Here is a 12,297-nt window from a genome sequence, read left to right on the forward strand (position 1 = left end):
TCTCTAGAAAGGGCCATGCTCCTGACAAATGGTCAGGGAGGAGAAGCTATATATATATATATATATATATATATAATATATTATATATATATATATATATATAATATAAAAGGAAATGGTAAAGTTATAAAGTCCTAACATGGAATTCTCCCCCCAACCCGCTCCTGACCCTTTTCTTCCATTGGCTGGAAGTCCGGTGCCCAATCTAAGCTTGGCAGTCTACTTCAAGTACTGGAACAAAGAGAGAGTAGACCACCCAATGTACATTTGAGAAAGCCCTTCTGTCCTTATTCAGCATATCTTATGCTGAGGGGTCACTGAGGACAGGGGTGACTCCCTACTGCTCTGAGTTTTGAGTCCTTGTAAATCACGTGATTTCCAGTGAAGAGGAGCTTGGGCCTGTTTCCCATGAAAAGCCCTGTTAGATTGTAGAGTATAGTCTGAGAGGTTTTCACTTCTTTCACTCACTGAGTTAGGAAGACCTGGTTTCAGGTGTGGCTTCTGACCTAGGTGGCTGGTGACTCTAAAAACTCACTTGAGTTCGCAGGGACCAAAGCAGTTTTCTAAGGCTCTTTCTAAACAGGTGTGATGCTACTTTGGTTGAAGAATTTCTTCCACCAGGACATTAATGAAATCACAGACCTGGACAGAGAAAAAGAAAATGCTCGTGGATATATGCTTCCCTCAAACATCCATTGCCGCCCCTCCCCTGCCCCCCCAACTTGTAGAATGAAAATAACAAAAGCTGCCGGGTGGCAGGCTTCCAGAGCATCTTGATGGGGTCACTCATATAGGCACACAGTGGGTGATGCATCCTAAACTATAATGGGAGTGTCATGGTTTTCTGTGGCCAATTACAGAAATACACGTCACATAGATGTTTAAATATTCAGAGAAGCTTAAAGCAAACCAACAACAAAAAAAGTAAAACAAGCCCATGCATTTTAGAGAAGACAAGATAGCTAGCATGGACTTGGAGCCTAAGACATCTGAATTCCTATCCTGCCTCAGATACTAGCTGTGTCACCCCTGTGAGAGTTACTTAATCTCTGTCTGCCTCAGTTTTATCATCTATAAAATGGGGATTATAATCATACCTACCTCACAGGATTCTTCTTTGGATTTAATGATATATAAAGCTCTTTGCAACTTATAGCACCAAATCAATACAAATCATTGTTATTGTTAAAAAACACACCATAGGAGAATCAATATAGGATATCTGGGGATTGAGCTACAGTAGCTCAGTCCCCAGATATCCTATATTGACTTGTAGTATAACAAGTCAAATGAAGGAAGAGCTAAAGGAAGGCAGGAGAATGCTTAAAAAATAATTAGACTTCTGGGGACCCAAGGGTTAATACTGGATCAGTTTTCTTTCTACCTGTGTGACTACTAACATTAAAGAAGTGACATCCCCTCTCCTGGCCTCAGTTTCCTTATCCATAAAAGGAGAGTATTGAATTAGATCATTTCTAAAGTGCCATCTATCCCTAAGTCTATTTTTATAAAAAAATATTTATCTTTCAGAGCCTGAATGATTTAAGTTCTAAGAAGGCAACATCATATACTGGAACACCACACACACACACACACACACACACACACACACACACTGATTTTGAAGTCTAAGATTTAAGTCCCACTCATGATGCTTAGTATCTTGACCTTGAGTGAATAGTTTGACTTCTCTGGGCCTTAGTTTCCTCTCTATAAAAATAAGGATGCTGGATTAGATGACCTAGAAAGTTTCTTCTATGTCTAGGTCTATGATCTTATGTTCTCCTTTGTGTTCCCAATAGACCTGTGAAGGCAGGGAGGGAAGTTATCACAAGGAGACTAGAACACAGGAAGGTTAAGCTGCATGTATAAAATCCTGTAACTGGTAGGAGGATGATTTGCTAAACGTGTCCGTACAACCACAACTAAACAGAGGTGAGCCCCTTTGATGCTATCTCCATGAGCTATAAAATGGTTGTTGTGATGTCTCCAAGACCCACTTTCATGGCTATACCACAAACCTATGTCACAGTGAAGGAGATGTGGAATGACCCAGTTCTGACCAAATAGATGGCAATTTAGGTGTCAACTAATGATGCCAATAATGTTTTCACCCTGTTGGGCTCATATCATTACTTTGTGTCGCTAATCAGGGTAGATAGTCAATGTGTCGTTTTATTGAAAAGAAGAGAAAGGGTGAGAACTCTAATTTAGTTTTTAGGCCTTTTACTGTCATCTTGATGCCCCTTTTAATTTTTTTTTGATCAGACAACATGGTGCCAGATGCTTTATTTACACAGATTCATGTAGCTTCTGTTAAGTGTATGGCAGACCAATAGACATTTGAGACAGTGGACAAATATGGATTATTGTAAACTTTAATTAGAAAATTGCTGGGAGAGCAGAGGTTGGAGAATGATAAGAAAGAAAGCTAAGAGTTAATGAGGTGATCAGAGAGGCCAGTGGGTAATGGACAAGGAAGTATGTTACAAAAATGAAGAAATTCTAGGACAAAAAAAGTCATGAATGTGTAGATTTGAAAGTAAGGCAATGATTCAAATTTTGAACTAAAAGAAAAATATACACAGAATAGTTAGACTGAAATAACATTCATCTTAGTCCTTAGCAGAAATGTGAAGTTTCTTTACCAATTTGACAAGAATTTGGGAATCTCTTAAGAGAGTTTTGTTTCTGAAAATTTCAATTTAGAGATTTCAAACCATACAACCAGTTGCAATCTTAAGATCAAAAGTAAAATTGTTCACTCTCCATGAAAAATGCATTTAGGAACTTTGTTGTGATTTAACTCACTGAGCTTCTAAAACCGACTCATCACTTATATAAATTATGATGTATGCAAATTCATTCATTTGGGACATGAAAGTTGAGAGCTCTATAGGGGTGAGCAGTAGAAAGAAGACAAATGAAACAATAAAAGGCAGAAGAGGGAAGAGGGAGTGAAGAGAAAGAGGTTGTTTTCTAAAGGAAAAAAAAGACAGAAATGTTTGCAAGGGTTATAAATTAATCCTTTGCTCCCATTCAGGCACAAATTACCTTTCCAAATCATCAGAAATTAAGCATGTCAAAGAGTATGATTTATGTTTAATTTATGCTTTATCCTCAGGATTAACTTTTTATCCTTCCTTCTGTTGACACTTAGGGACCAGATTCCCATCCTATGTAGCATCTAGCGGAATCCTGTGGGAGCTACAGGGAGATGATCTGGCCTTTAAATCCTTTTCTTCCTAAACCTAAAAACTTCCAGTGTTTAAAATCTGTTTCCATAAATAAACTTCTTCTGACCTTGATTGAATTCTCATTTCATACCCTTTTATTCTTTTAAGTGCAAAGCAATAAATCTGTTTTCAGAAATGATGCCCTTTAATCACAGCCATATGGGGAACAGTTAATAATATTTTCATTTGGCATATATTTTAAGAGCAAAAAATTGCTCAAATATGTTTAAGAAATCAGATTTCTCAGGAGGCTGTTAAGATTTTAAATACACTTAGAGCCCAACAAAAGGAATAATAATCAAAATGAAATCAAGATGTTCACAAGAGATATACTAGGCATTTCTGCTCAGTTTCTAAGACCTGGATCTACAAACACTGATTTCATATTCTAAACTATTTACTTCTGCTTACTTATCCTCCTCAAGTCACATTTCCTTATGTGAGCAGAACTGAATACAAGCAGCAAGGAGGTTCATTGGATAGAACACTTGATCTTCAATCAGGAAAACTCTAGTATAAATGACCTCAGTTCCCTTCTAGCTGTGTGACCCTGGGTTCCATTGTTTTTCTCTGTCTACTCATATGTAAAAGGGGTATAATAATAGCTCTTGCCTCCCAGGATTTTGTGAGAATCAAATAAGATAATATTTGTAAAGTACTTTGCAAACTTTAAAATTTTATATAGATGCTAGGTATTATTCTCACTGTTGTTATTACTCTGTCCAAGTACTGACTTTGAGGTATTGAGGCTATACATTATATATGTTTCTCATGCTATAGGAAGGCACTGTCCTTGTCCTTGCAGGTGACCTTTGACACAATCCATCCTTTTCAAATGAAGATATAACATAGTGACTTGCCAGCATGACCTAGTTTTTATTTGTTTATTTTTTTTTAAAATAAACCCCTGAATCACTTTGACCAAAGAACTCCTTGGAATTCAAGCTGAGGAGAATAAGCCTCCTTTCTTTTAATTAATTAATTAATTAATTAATCCTTTCATTCTTATCATTTAGTTATCATGATCTATTGTTAAGAGCCCCAGAGCACAAGCTCTTATATTTAATGCAGTTCCAGAATGCCATCAGCTCCAAAGCCTCCAGGGGTCCTGAAGTAATAGGGTCTACATAAATAGATAACATTGGTGAGTAACTAGGTAAAATCCATTATGCTATTTTTGAATAACATAGCAAGCTTGTTCAAATGGTAAGGAAACATTTGGGATCAATGATCAATGATCCAAAGGGAACTGGCCCTGGTTCATAATAAGATAAAATGAGTTTTCCCACATAATCACAGAAGATGCATGATTAAGCCTTTGCTAACTCTTTCCTTCAAATTGAAATAAGATCTAATTTAGAAAGACAATAGAGGCACTTAAAAAAGAGAAGGTCTCCAAAGGGAGAAAAAGATGTTGATGCTTTAGACTGAAACTTTTCCTCTTTCAAAAATTTAACTATTGATCTCTAAGTGCTTTTTTATGGCACCACAAAGTGGGGGAAGCTTATCTCCTGACCCCCACTAGACATAGTTATCCTAAAAACCAGAGAAATAATGGTATCCAAGTCAAACACTTTAGGGTAAAAGAGCTTAAGTAGACCCCAGTAATTACTTCTAACAGAGGAAGGGAAAGGAGACCCATCCCACTAAGGAAGCTCTCTGAATCCCTCTTTAATAAAATTTCCAGGGGTGTAAATTATTACCTGTTGCCTTGGATATGTTGTTTTCCAGCCTCTGAAGTACCTTCATATCTGTTTCCTTTTAGCATCTATCTTTGGAAAACAATTTTAACACTTATTTTTGCATGGCAAACAGAATAAAAGTCTTACAATTCAAAACAAAGTCATAAACAGATGTCTCAAAGTCCAGCTCCTATTTGTCATTTGAATTGTGAGTGAATCAAAGTGTATGTTGGCAGATGGACTATATGAGAATGAACAGCTTAGTAATTGATGAGGTAAGGGCTCTGGGAGCCCCCTCGAGCTCTCTCCTTGAGTCCTTGAGGTACAGGCTTTGGGAACCTCCCTTGGACTATGATTAAATTGTCTCATTTGATGAGGTATCTGTATGAGGCAATAAGCCTTACATTGTGGCTGGGCCCAGACCTCTAGCCTAGTTACTAACAGCTAACTACTAGCCTGGTTACCAGCCTAGCCCTCTATACTTCCCAGCCCTGAGCCTATCAAAATATAAATACACCCTTGTACTCTTTGTCTAAAGAGAAGGTCTGATTCAAATTCCAATTCAAAATTCAATTCAGAATTCAAAAAATCTGAACCAGCTCTCCCATCTCTGAACCCGACACAATGATGTGATCCTACTCCACCAGGGTAGTGAGGGGACTAGAGACCAAGCTATGTGAGGACTGCTACAGGGAACTGGGAATATTGAACTTAGAGAGAAGAAGACTGGGGGGGGGTGAGGGGGGAGGAGAGTGAGCAATGATAATTGCCTTTGAGTCTATGTAAACTCTGTATAGCTGTTGTACATGTGGAACCGGGGTCAAAATGGTCCGACTTGGTGACAGTAATTCCAGGCTACTCAATCTGTAGCTCTTCATATTTTGAGTTGATGTCCTCATTTCAAAGTGGAATGGGTCACTGTCTCAGAAGGTAATGGATATTCCTACCACTGGTACTCATGGAGAGATCAATGGGCATTTGCTAGAGATGCTGTATAGTGAGATTCTGGTTCAGGTAAAAGAAAGGTGGTGCCATGCTCTCCCCCATCTGGAATGTGCTACCTCTTTCCCTTTGCCTCATAGAGGCCCTCTATTCCTTTGACACAGAGCTCAAAAACTTATGTCTGCATGAGGCCTTTCCTGATACCCCCTTCCCATGGATAGTGCCCTCCCAGTCAAACCCTGCCTTGTATTTGAATAGGCAGTTTTATTCTTTGTACTTATATTTCCAGCACCTAGCATAGTGACACAAAGTAGGTAACTGATGGATCTGTGATTATGTGTGCATACATGTATGCTCATGTACATGTGTGTGTTTGCTGTGTGGGATCTGGACAAGCAATTCCTTTAGTATAGATCATTCTTGGTGAAGAAACTACCTTTATCAGTACAGCTATTCATGTGTTTTACAATTCATAAAATTCAAGTGTTCCCTTTGGAAACTGACTCATCTGGGTTTACATAAGCCAGTATATGTCAGAGAAAGGACTTGAACCCAAATCCTGTTTGTTTGTTTGTTTTCTGCCATACCATTAGTCCTTGAGGCCAGATGTAGTCCTCTAGGTCCTTAAGTGTGGCCCTTTCACTGGATCTAAACTTTTTGTTCTGTGAAGTTTGGATTCAGTCAGAGTTACACTTGAGGACCTAGAGAGCCACATGTGGCCTTGAGGTCTCAGGTTCCCCTGCATCACAGACATACTGTGAGAATCTGTAAAATCTATGAGTTTCAAAGGAAGGCTTTGTTTTTGAAAGCAGTGGAAAGGAATTATGTGTCACTTTCTATGGCTATCTCCTTTAAGTAAATTTCTAAAGGCATGAAATGTAAGTCACAATCAGGATCACTTATTATTGCCATTACCATTTAAAGAGTGCTAGGTTTGGGGGCGGCTAGATGGCACAGTGAATAGAGCACCGGCTCTGAAGTCAGGAGGACCTGAGTTCAAATCCGACCTCAGATAATTAACACAAAACTAGCCATGTGACCTTGGGCAAATCACTTAACCCCAATTGCCCTCCAAAAAGCAAAAAAAAAAAGAGTCCTAGGTTTGGAATCCTGGAACTTGGGTTCAAATACCATCTTGATCCTTTTTTATCAATGTGATCTTAAAAATTCATTTCACTTCTGTGGCCCTTAGTTTCCCACCTATAAAGTGATTGGGGCTGTACCGTACTGCATCTCAGGTCAAATTTAATTTTGGATGCTATGATGTCATACGTGTGCTCACACACACACACACACACACACTCATAGTGTTTCCCTTTTCCCCAACTACTGTGTAAGCTTCTTGGAAACAAAGACAATATCTCCTCAGCATATAGCTCAGGTCCCTGCAAGTAATAGGTTTTCCATAAGAATTTATTAATGGTGATGATATTTGCTTTAACTCTCCTTCAACCAGAGTTCACAACTGTTGAAATTAATGTTTCTTATGTATAATGAGCTTGAAGAGAATTTTAAGTATATTATATAATCAATAAATCTAGAATTATACCTTGAAAAATATATTCTCCCCTTTCCTGAATTGCTATAGTACAAGTAATCTGAATGAAAAATCAGACACTTGATGGTTTACTGCTTTGTACCATGTTTCCCCGATAATAAGACACTGTCTTATTATTTTTTTTGGACAGAAAAACACCAGAGTGCTTATTTTCAGGAGAGGGCTTATTTTAATGAACATTGACAGCAATTTTAATAAACAGGTAAATGTGAACAAAAAAATGTACCTTTATTCAATAAGCAAATCACTGGGGAAGAACAGGATGATGCGCTCACTGCTGCAGCTCTGATTGGATGCAGCTCGGAGCGCCGCGTGCGTTTCACGGGGTGGGGGGGACGGTGCATACAGAGGGTACCGTAATGTAGCGTGTAGCACAGGGAATCACCTTCACTACAGTAGCAATCTCAATAGGGCTTATTTTCGGGGGAGGGCTTATTTTAGAGGAATCTTACACAGTAAGGGGAGGGCTTATTTTCGGGATAGGTCGTCTTATCAGGGAAACACGGTACTGTTCTCTGATTGTTTCATTTATGTAGTATCACATACCATATCATGACAGTCCTTTGTACCATAATGCAATGGGGAAAAAAAGGTACTGTATCTTAAGGCGGAAGTCCTAGGCTAAATTCCTGCATCTGATAGTTACTACATGTGTTTGCTTAGGCCAATTACTTATCTTCCCTGGATTTTAGTTTTCTCAATTAAGAAGTAAGAGAGTTGACCTAAATGGTCTTTAACATCTCTTCTAGTTATAGATTTATAATCCTATTATACACATATATAATATTATCTCATTATACAATATATTATATATGTAGTAGATATTGTATACATATATGTATTATTCATAACTTATGTATTATACAATCATTCATAAATATAAGCATCATTATTCCTATTAGACCATACATTTCTGGAGGGCAGAGACTGTCCTCCCTCTTATTTTGTGTCCTTTCTGACATTTAACACAATGTCAGGCAAATAGTACATTAGGTCATTTTAATAAAAGTTTATTGATTGGCATATTGTTTGCAGCCATTCCCAAATCTTGCAAAGCCCCCCTGGATGAGATTTCATAACCATTCTTTTAATTTTAATTGCATTTGTTCTGTTTGTTCAAAAACTTTTCAAAAATTTTATGTAATCATAATTTTCCATTTTATATTTTGAGATCCTCTCTATCCCATGTTTCATCATGAACTTTTTCTCTGTGCCTAGATCTGAAAGAAAATGTCTTATTCCTCTAATTTGTTTAATAGTGTGATCTTCTACATCTTAGTCTTATAACCATTTGGAGTTTATTTTGGTATATGCTGTAAGATGTTAGTCATAGCAGCTCTTTCTGTGGTGTCAAAGAACTAGAAAGTACAGAGTTTTACATTAATTGAGGAAGAACTGAACCAATGATGGCATATGGTTGTAAAGGATAGTATTGTGCTGCAAGAAAAAATGAAGGAGATAGGTTCAGAGAAACATGGGAAGACCTGTATGAACTGATGCAGAGAGAAGATCTAGGATAAAAATTTTTTTACTGTAACAACAGTATAAAAATGAGTAACTTTGACAGACTTAAGAACTTTGATCAATGCAATTGTGATTTCACAGGACAATGCTGTAGCCAGGCTTTATACAGCAGCTTCAAGATATGCAATGCTCTTTATAGCTATGATCTCTTTAGATCCCCATGACAACCCTAAGAGGGAGGTGTCATTATTTTTTTTTCTATTTTACAGATGAAAAAACTGAGGTTGAAGGAGGCTAACTAACTAGCCCAGAGTCACACAGCAAATAAATACTTGAGTTAGGATTTGCACTAAGGTGCCCCTGCATCCAAGTCCAACAATCTAAGTCAATCCACTGAGTCAATTAGCCGCCTAAACATTTCTTGCCAGAGATATGCTACATTCAAGATCTAGAATGAGACATATTTTTGAATATGGACAATATGGACATTTATATGATATGACTAGTCATATTTTAACAGGTTTTTCCCACTTTCTTCTGAGATGGAAAAATGCTTATGAATTAATTTAATTAATTAAAAAATAAAATTCATAATCACTCAAAATTTAAACTGACCATCCAAAGAAGAAAAGGTACAGTAATTAGGAATGTCTATTAGTGTCTATATATTATGGCATGTAGTTAGATTAAGAGCTTATAGAGCTTCTTAATTAAAAAAAAAATTTACATTTCATGGACCCCTTTAGCAGCCTGATAAAAGCTATTAACCCATTCTTAGAATAAAGCATTTTGAATGCATAAAACAAAATACATTGGTTTACAAAGGAAAAAAATATTGAAATAGCTATAAAATGGGATTTTTTTTTAAATAAAGAACAAGTTCACAGGTCTCAGATAAAGAACTAATACTGCAGATTTCCATATTTGCCCAGTCCCAATTAAAAACTAAGGAAAACAAAATAAGTCAACCTAATTAGTCAAATGAGTTAGGCTCAGAATTAAACAGGAGGAGGGGTAATAGTGGATCAAATTTAAAAAAAATTGCCAAGTTCTTTTGGCATTTTTTCCCCTTAAAACAAAGACTCATCTTTTTGAAACCATTATTCCATTCATATTAGTATGTGTCTCGAGCACATTAGATAGAGTCGTGGGACTGTAATCAGGAAAGTGAGTTCAGATATGGCTTCAAATACTTAATAGTTTTGTGTCCATGGACAGGTTACTTAATTTCTGTTTGTCTCTATAATAAGAATAAAAATAGCATGCACCTCTCAAGGTTGTTGTGAGGATTAAACAAGATAATTTTTGTAAATAACATCCAGCACAGTGCCTGGTACACATTAGGCACTGTATAAATCCTTAGTCTCTTTCCTTCCCCATGGGATGGAACCTCACAATTCTGAAGAATTTAACATGAGTATTAGTCAGAGAGTGAATGAGAGGTATTTCTGATGGTCCTGAGTAGGATGTAAAAGAGAAAGAACTAACGAATGACAAAGGATCACCAGAATTAAGGAAACCAGTAAGGAAATGGAAAGAAAAGGAAGATATGTTGGTCTCATGTAAAGAATGAGAGACAGCCAGTGGAGAGCACATGCACTCTGGTCTCCTTGCAACATATTCTTACAATGTAAGTCCCTGCACAATAACTTATTGGCTCCTCTGTAGTGAACTCCTGGCAGGGCACCAGCAAGAGATAACACAATGGAGGCAGCTACCAATGGGTTGTGATCAAGTTAAAGGTTGCCTTGTCCTTAATTGCATGGCTAAGACAGATCAGGGTATCCCGAACAAAGCACAAACCTACCAGGAAGCCCCCGCCTCTGTTTTCTTATCTAATTGCCTATTACTGATGCATAGCTATCTTTTTTGAAAAAAAAAGTAGCATTTATTATATAGATTTTCTTGAAATGGAAATTTATTGGGTTTTTTTATTTTTAATTTTTATGCATAGCTATTTTTAAGCAATAGTTTTCTATTTGTGCATTTTGGTATAAAAAACGGTCCAGACTGCTTTAAATGGAGAGAGACTGTTTCTGACTTTCTATTATTTACACAATAAAGGAATTATTTGCAATATAATTCTCTCTTCTGATTATTCCTCACTTAGCATCACTGTACTGTGATCAGTAGTGACAACTGTCAGTTGTAAAAAGATCCTATATATGCAATATTCACGTCAATGAGACCACAAATCCATTTGAGAATTTTTAAAAGAATAAATGAAGATTGATTTTTTTTATCCATCTACCAATCTGTAAAGTCTAATGGCAACACCCATCTCACTCAGTCAACAAATGTATTATTTAAAGAATGAATACTTTCAGTATCTCCAATAATGTTGTACACAGAAGCTTCATTGGGTTATAAGGATCTCAAAGATATGCCAAAACAGTACATACTCTGACAAGTCCTACCAAAATGTAAAGGCTTTGATTGAGAACCTGGTGATAGACTCTATTTATCATTCCAGATAAACATACCTACCTTTGGAAAGACTACCAAAGGGAAGCTAGTAGAGATGGGTCTTTATACCTTACATCAACTCATTCATAGAGGAAGTGGAATCTATATTAATAAACGATTTACTTCTATTACTGGAATTAAAATTCTTTGAACTGTTGAATAAGCTTTCAATAACTAATATTTTATTCCAATAAATCTATTCTCTATTAAGAAAGCTAGAAGATGTGGTAGATAGAAAGCTGGAATTTGAATCAGGAAGACTTGAGTTCAAATGTTTCTTCAGTCCCTTATTAGCTGTGTGAACCTAGGAAAGTCACATAATCTCAGTCTACCTCAGTTTCCTCAAATGTAAACTGGGGATAGTAATAGTGCCTACCTCACAGGGTTGTTGTTTGGATCAAATTTATAACATTTATACAAACTTTCAGGTTGGTGAAGCACTTTACAAATATTCTCTCATTTTATCCTGAGATAGCAGCAAATAGATGCTAGGCACTGTTATTATTTTTGTTGTCTAATTATTATGTTGATATTCTCTTAAATGATGCAGATTGTAATACATCCATGCCTGTCTGCACAGTGTGACTCTCATGCACAGTGTGACTTTCTCCCTTAGTTCACCACAAATGGGTCACTTAATGTGCTGGGGTTCTTCTTCACATTTATAGCATCATAGATTTAGAAGTGGAGGGGACCTGAAGGGCAATTGAGTTCAACCACTTCATTTTATAGATGAGGAACTGAGGCCCCAAGAAATTAAGTGATTTGCCCAAAGTCACACAAGTAATAGACAGAACTCAGATTCATGTCCAGGTCTTTTAGGGTCAAATCCAGCATGGTTTCTATTGTAGTAATATCATGAAGACTTCAGTGGAGTACATGGGCTTCCCATTACATGTCTTTATCTATCTATCTATCTATCTATCTATCTATCTATCTATCTATCTAT

This window comes from Petaurus breviceps, unplaced genomic scaffold (assembly GCF_028583685.1).
Source record: "Petaurus breviceps papuanus isolate PSGF00001 unplaced genomic scaffold, PetGlider_PUasm1.0 90730, whole genome shotgun sequence".
Taxonomy (NCBI): Eukaryota; Metazoa; Chordata; class Mammalia; order Diprotodontia; family Petauridae; genus Petaurus; species Petaurus breviceps.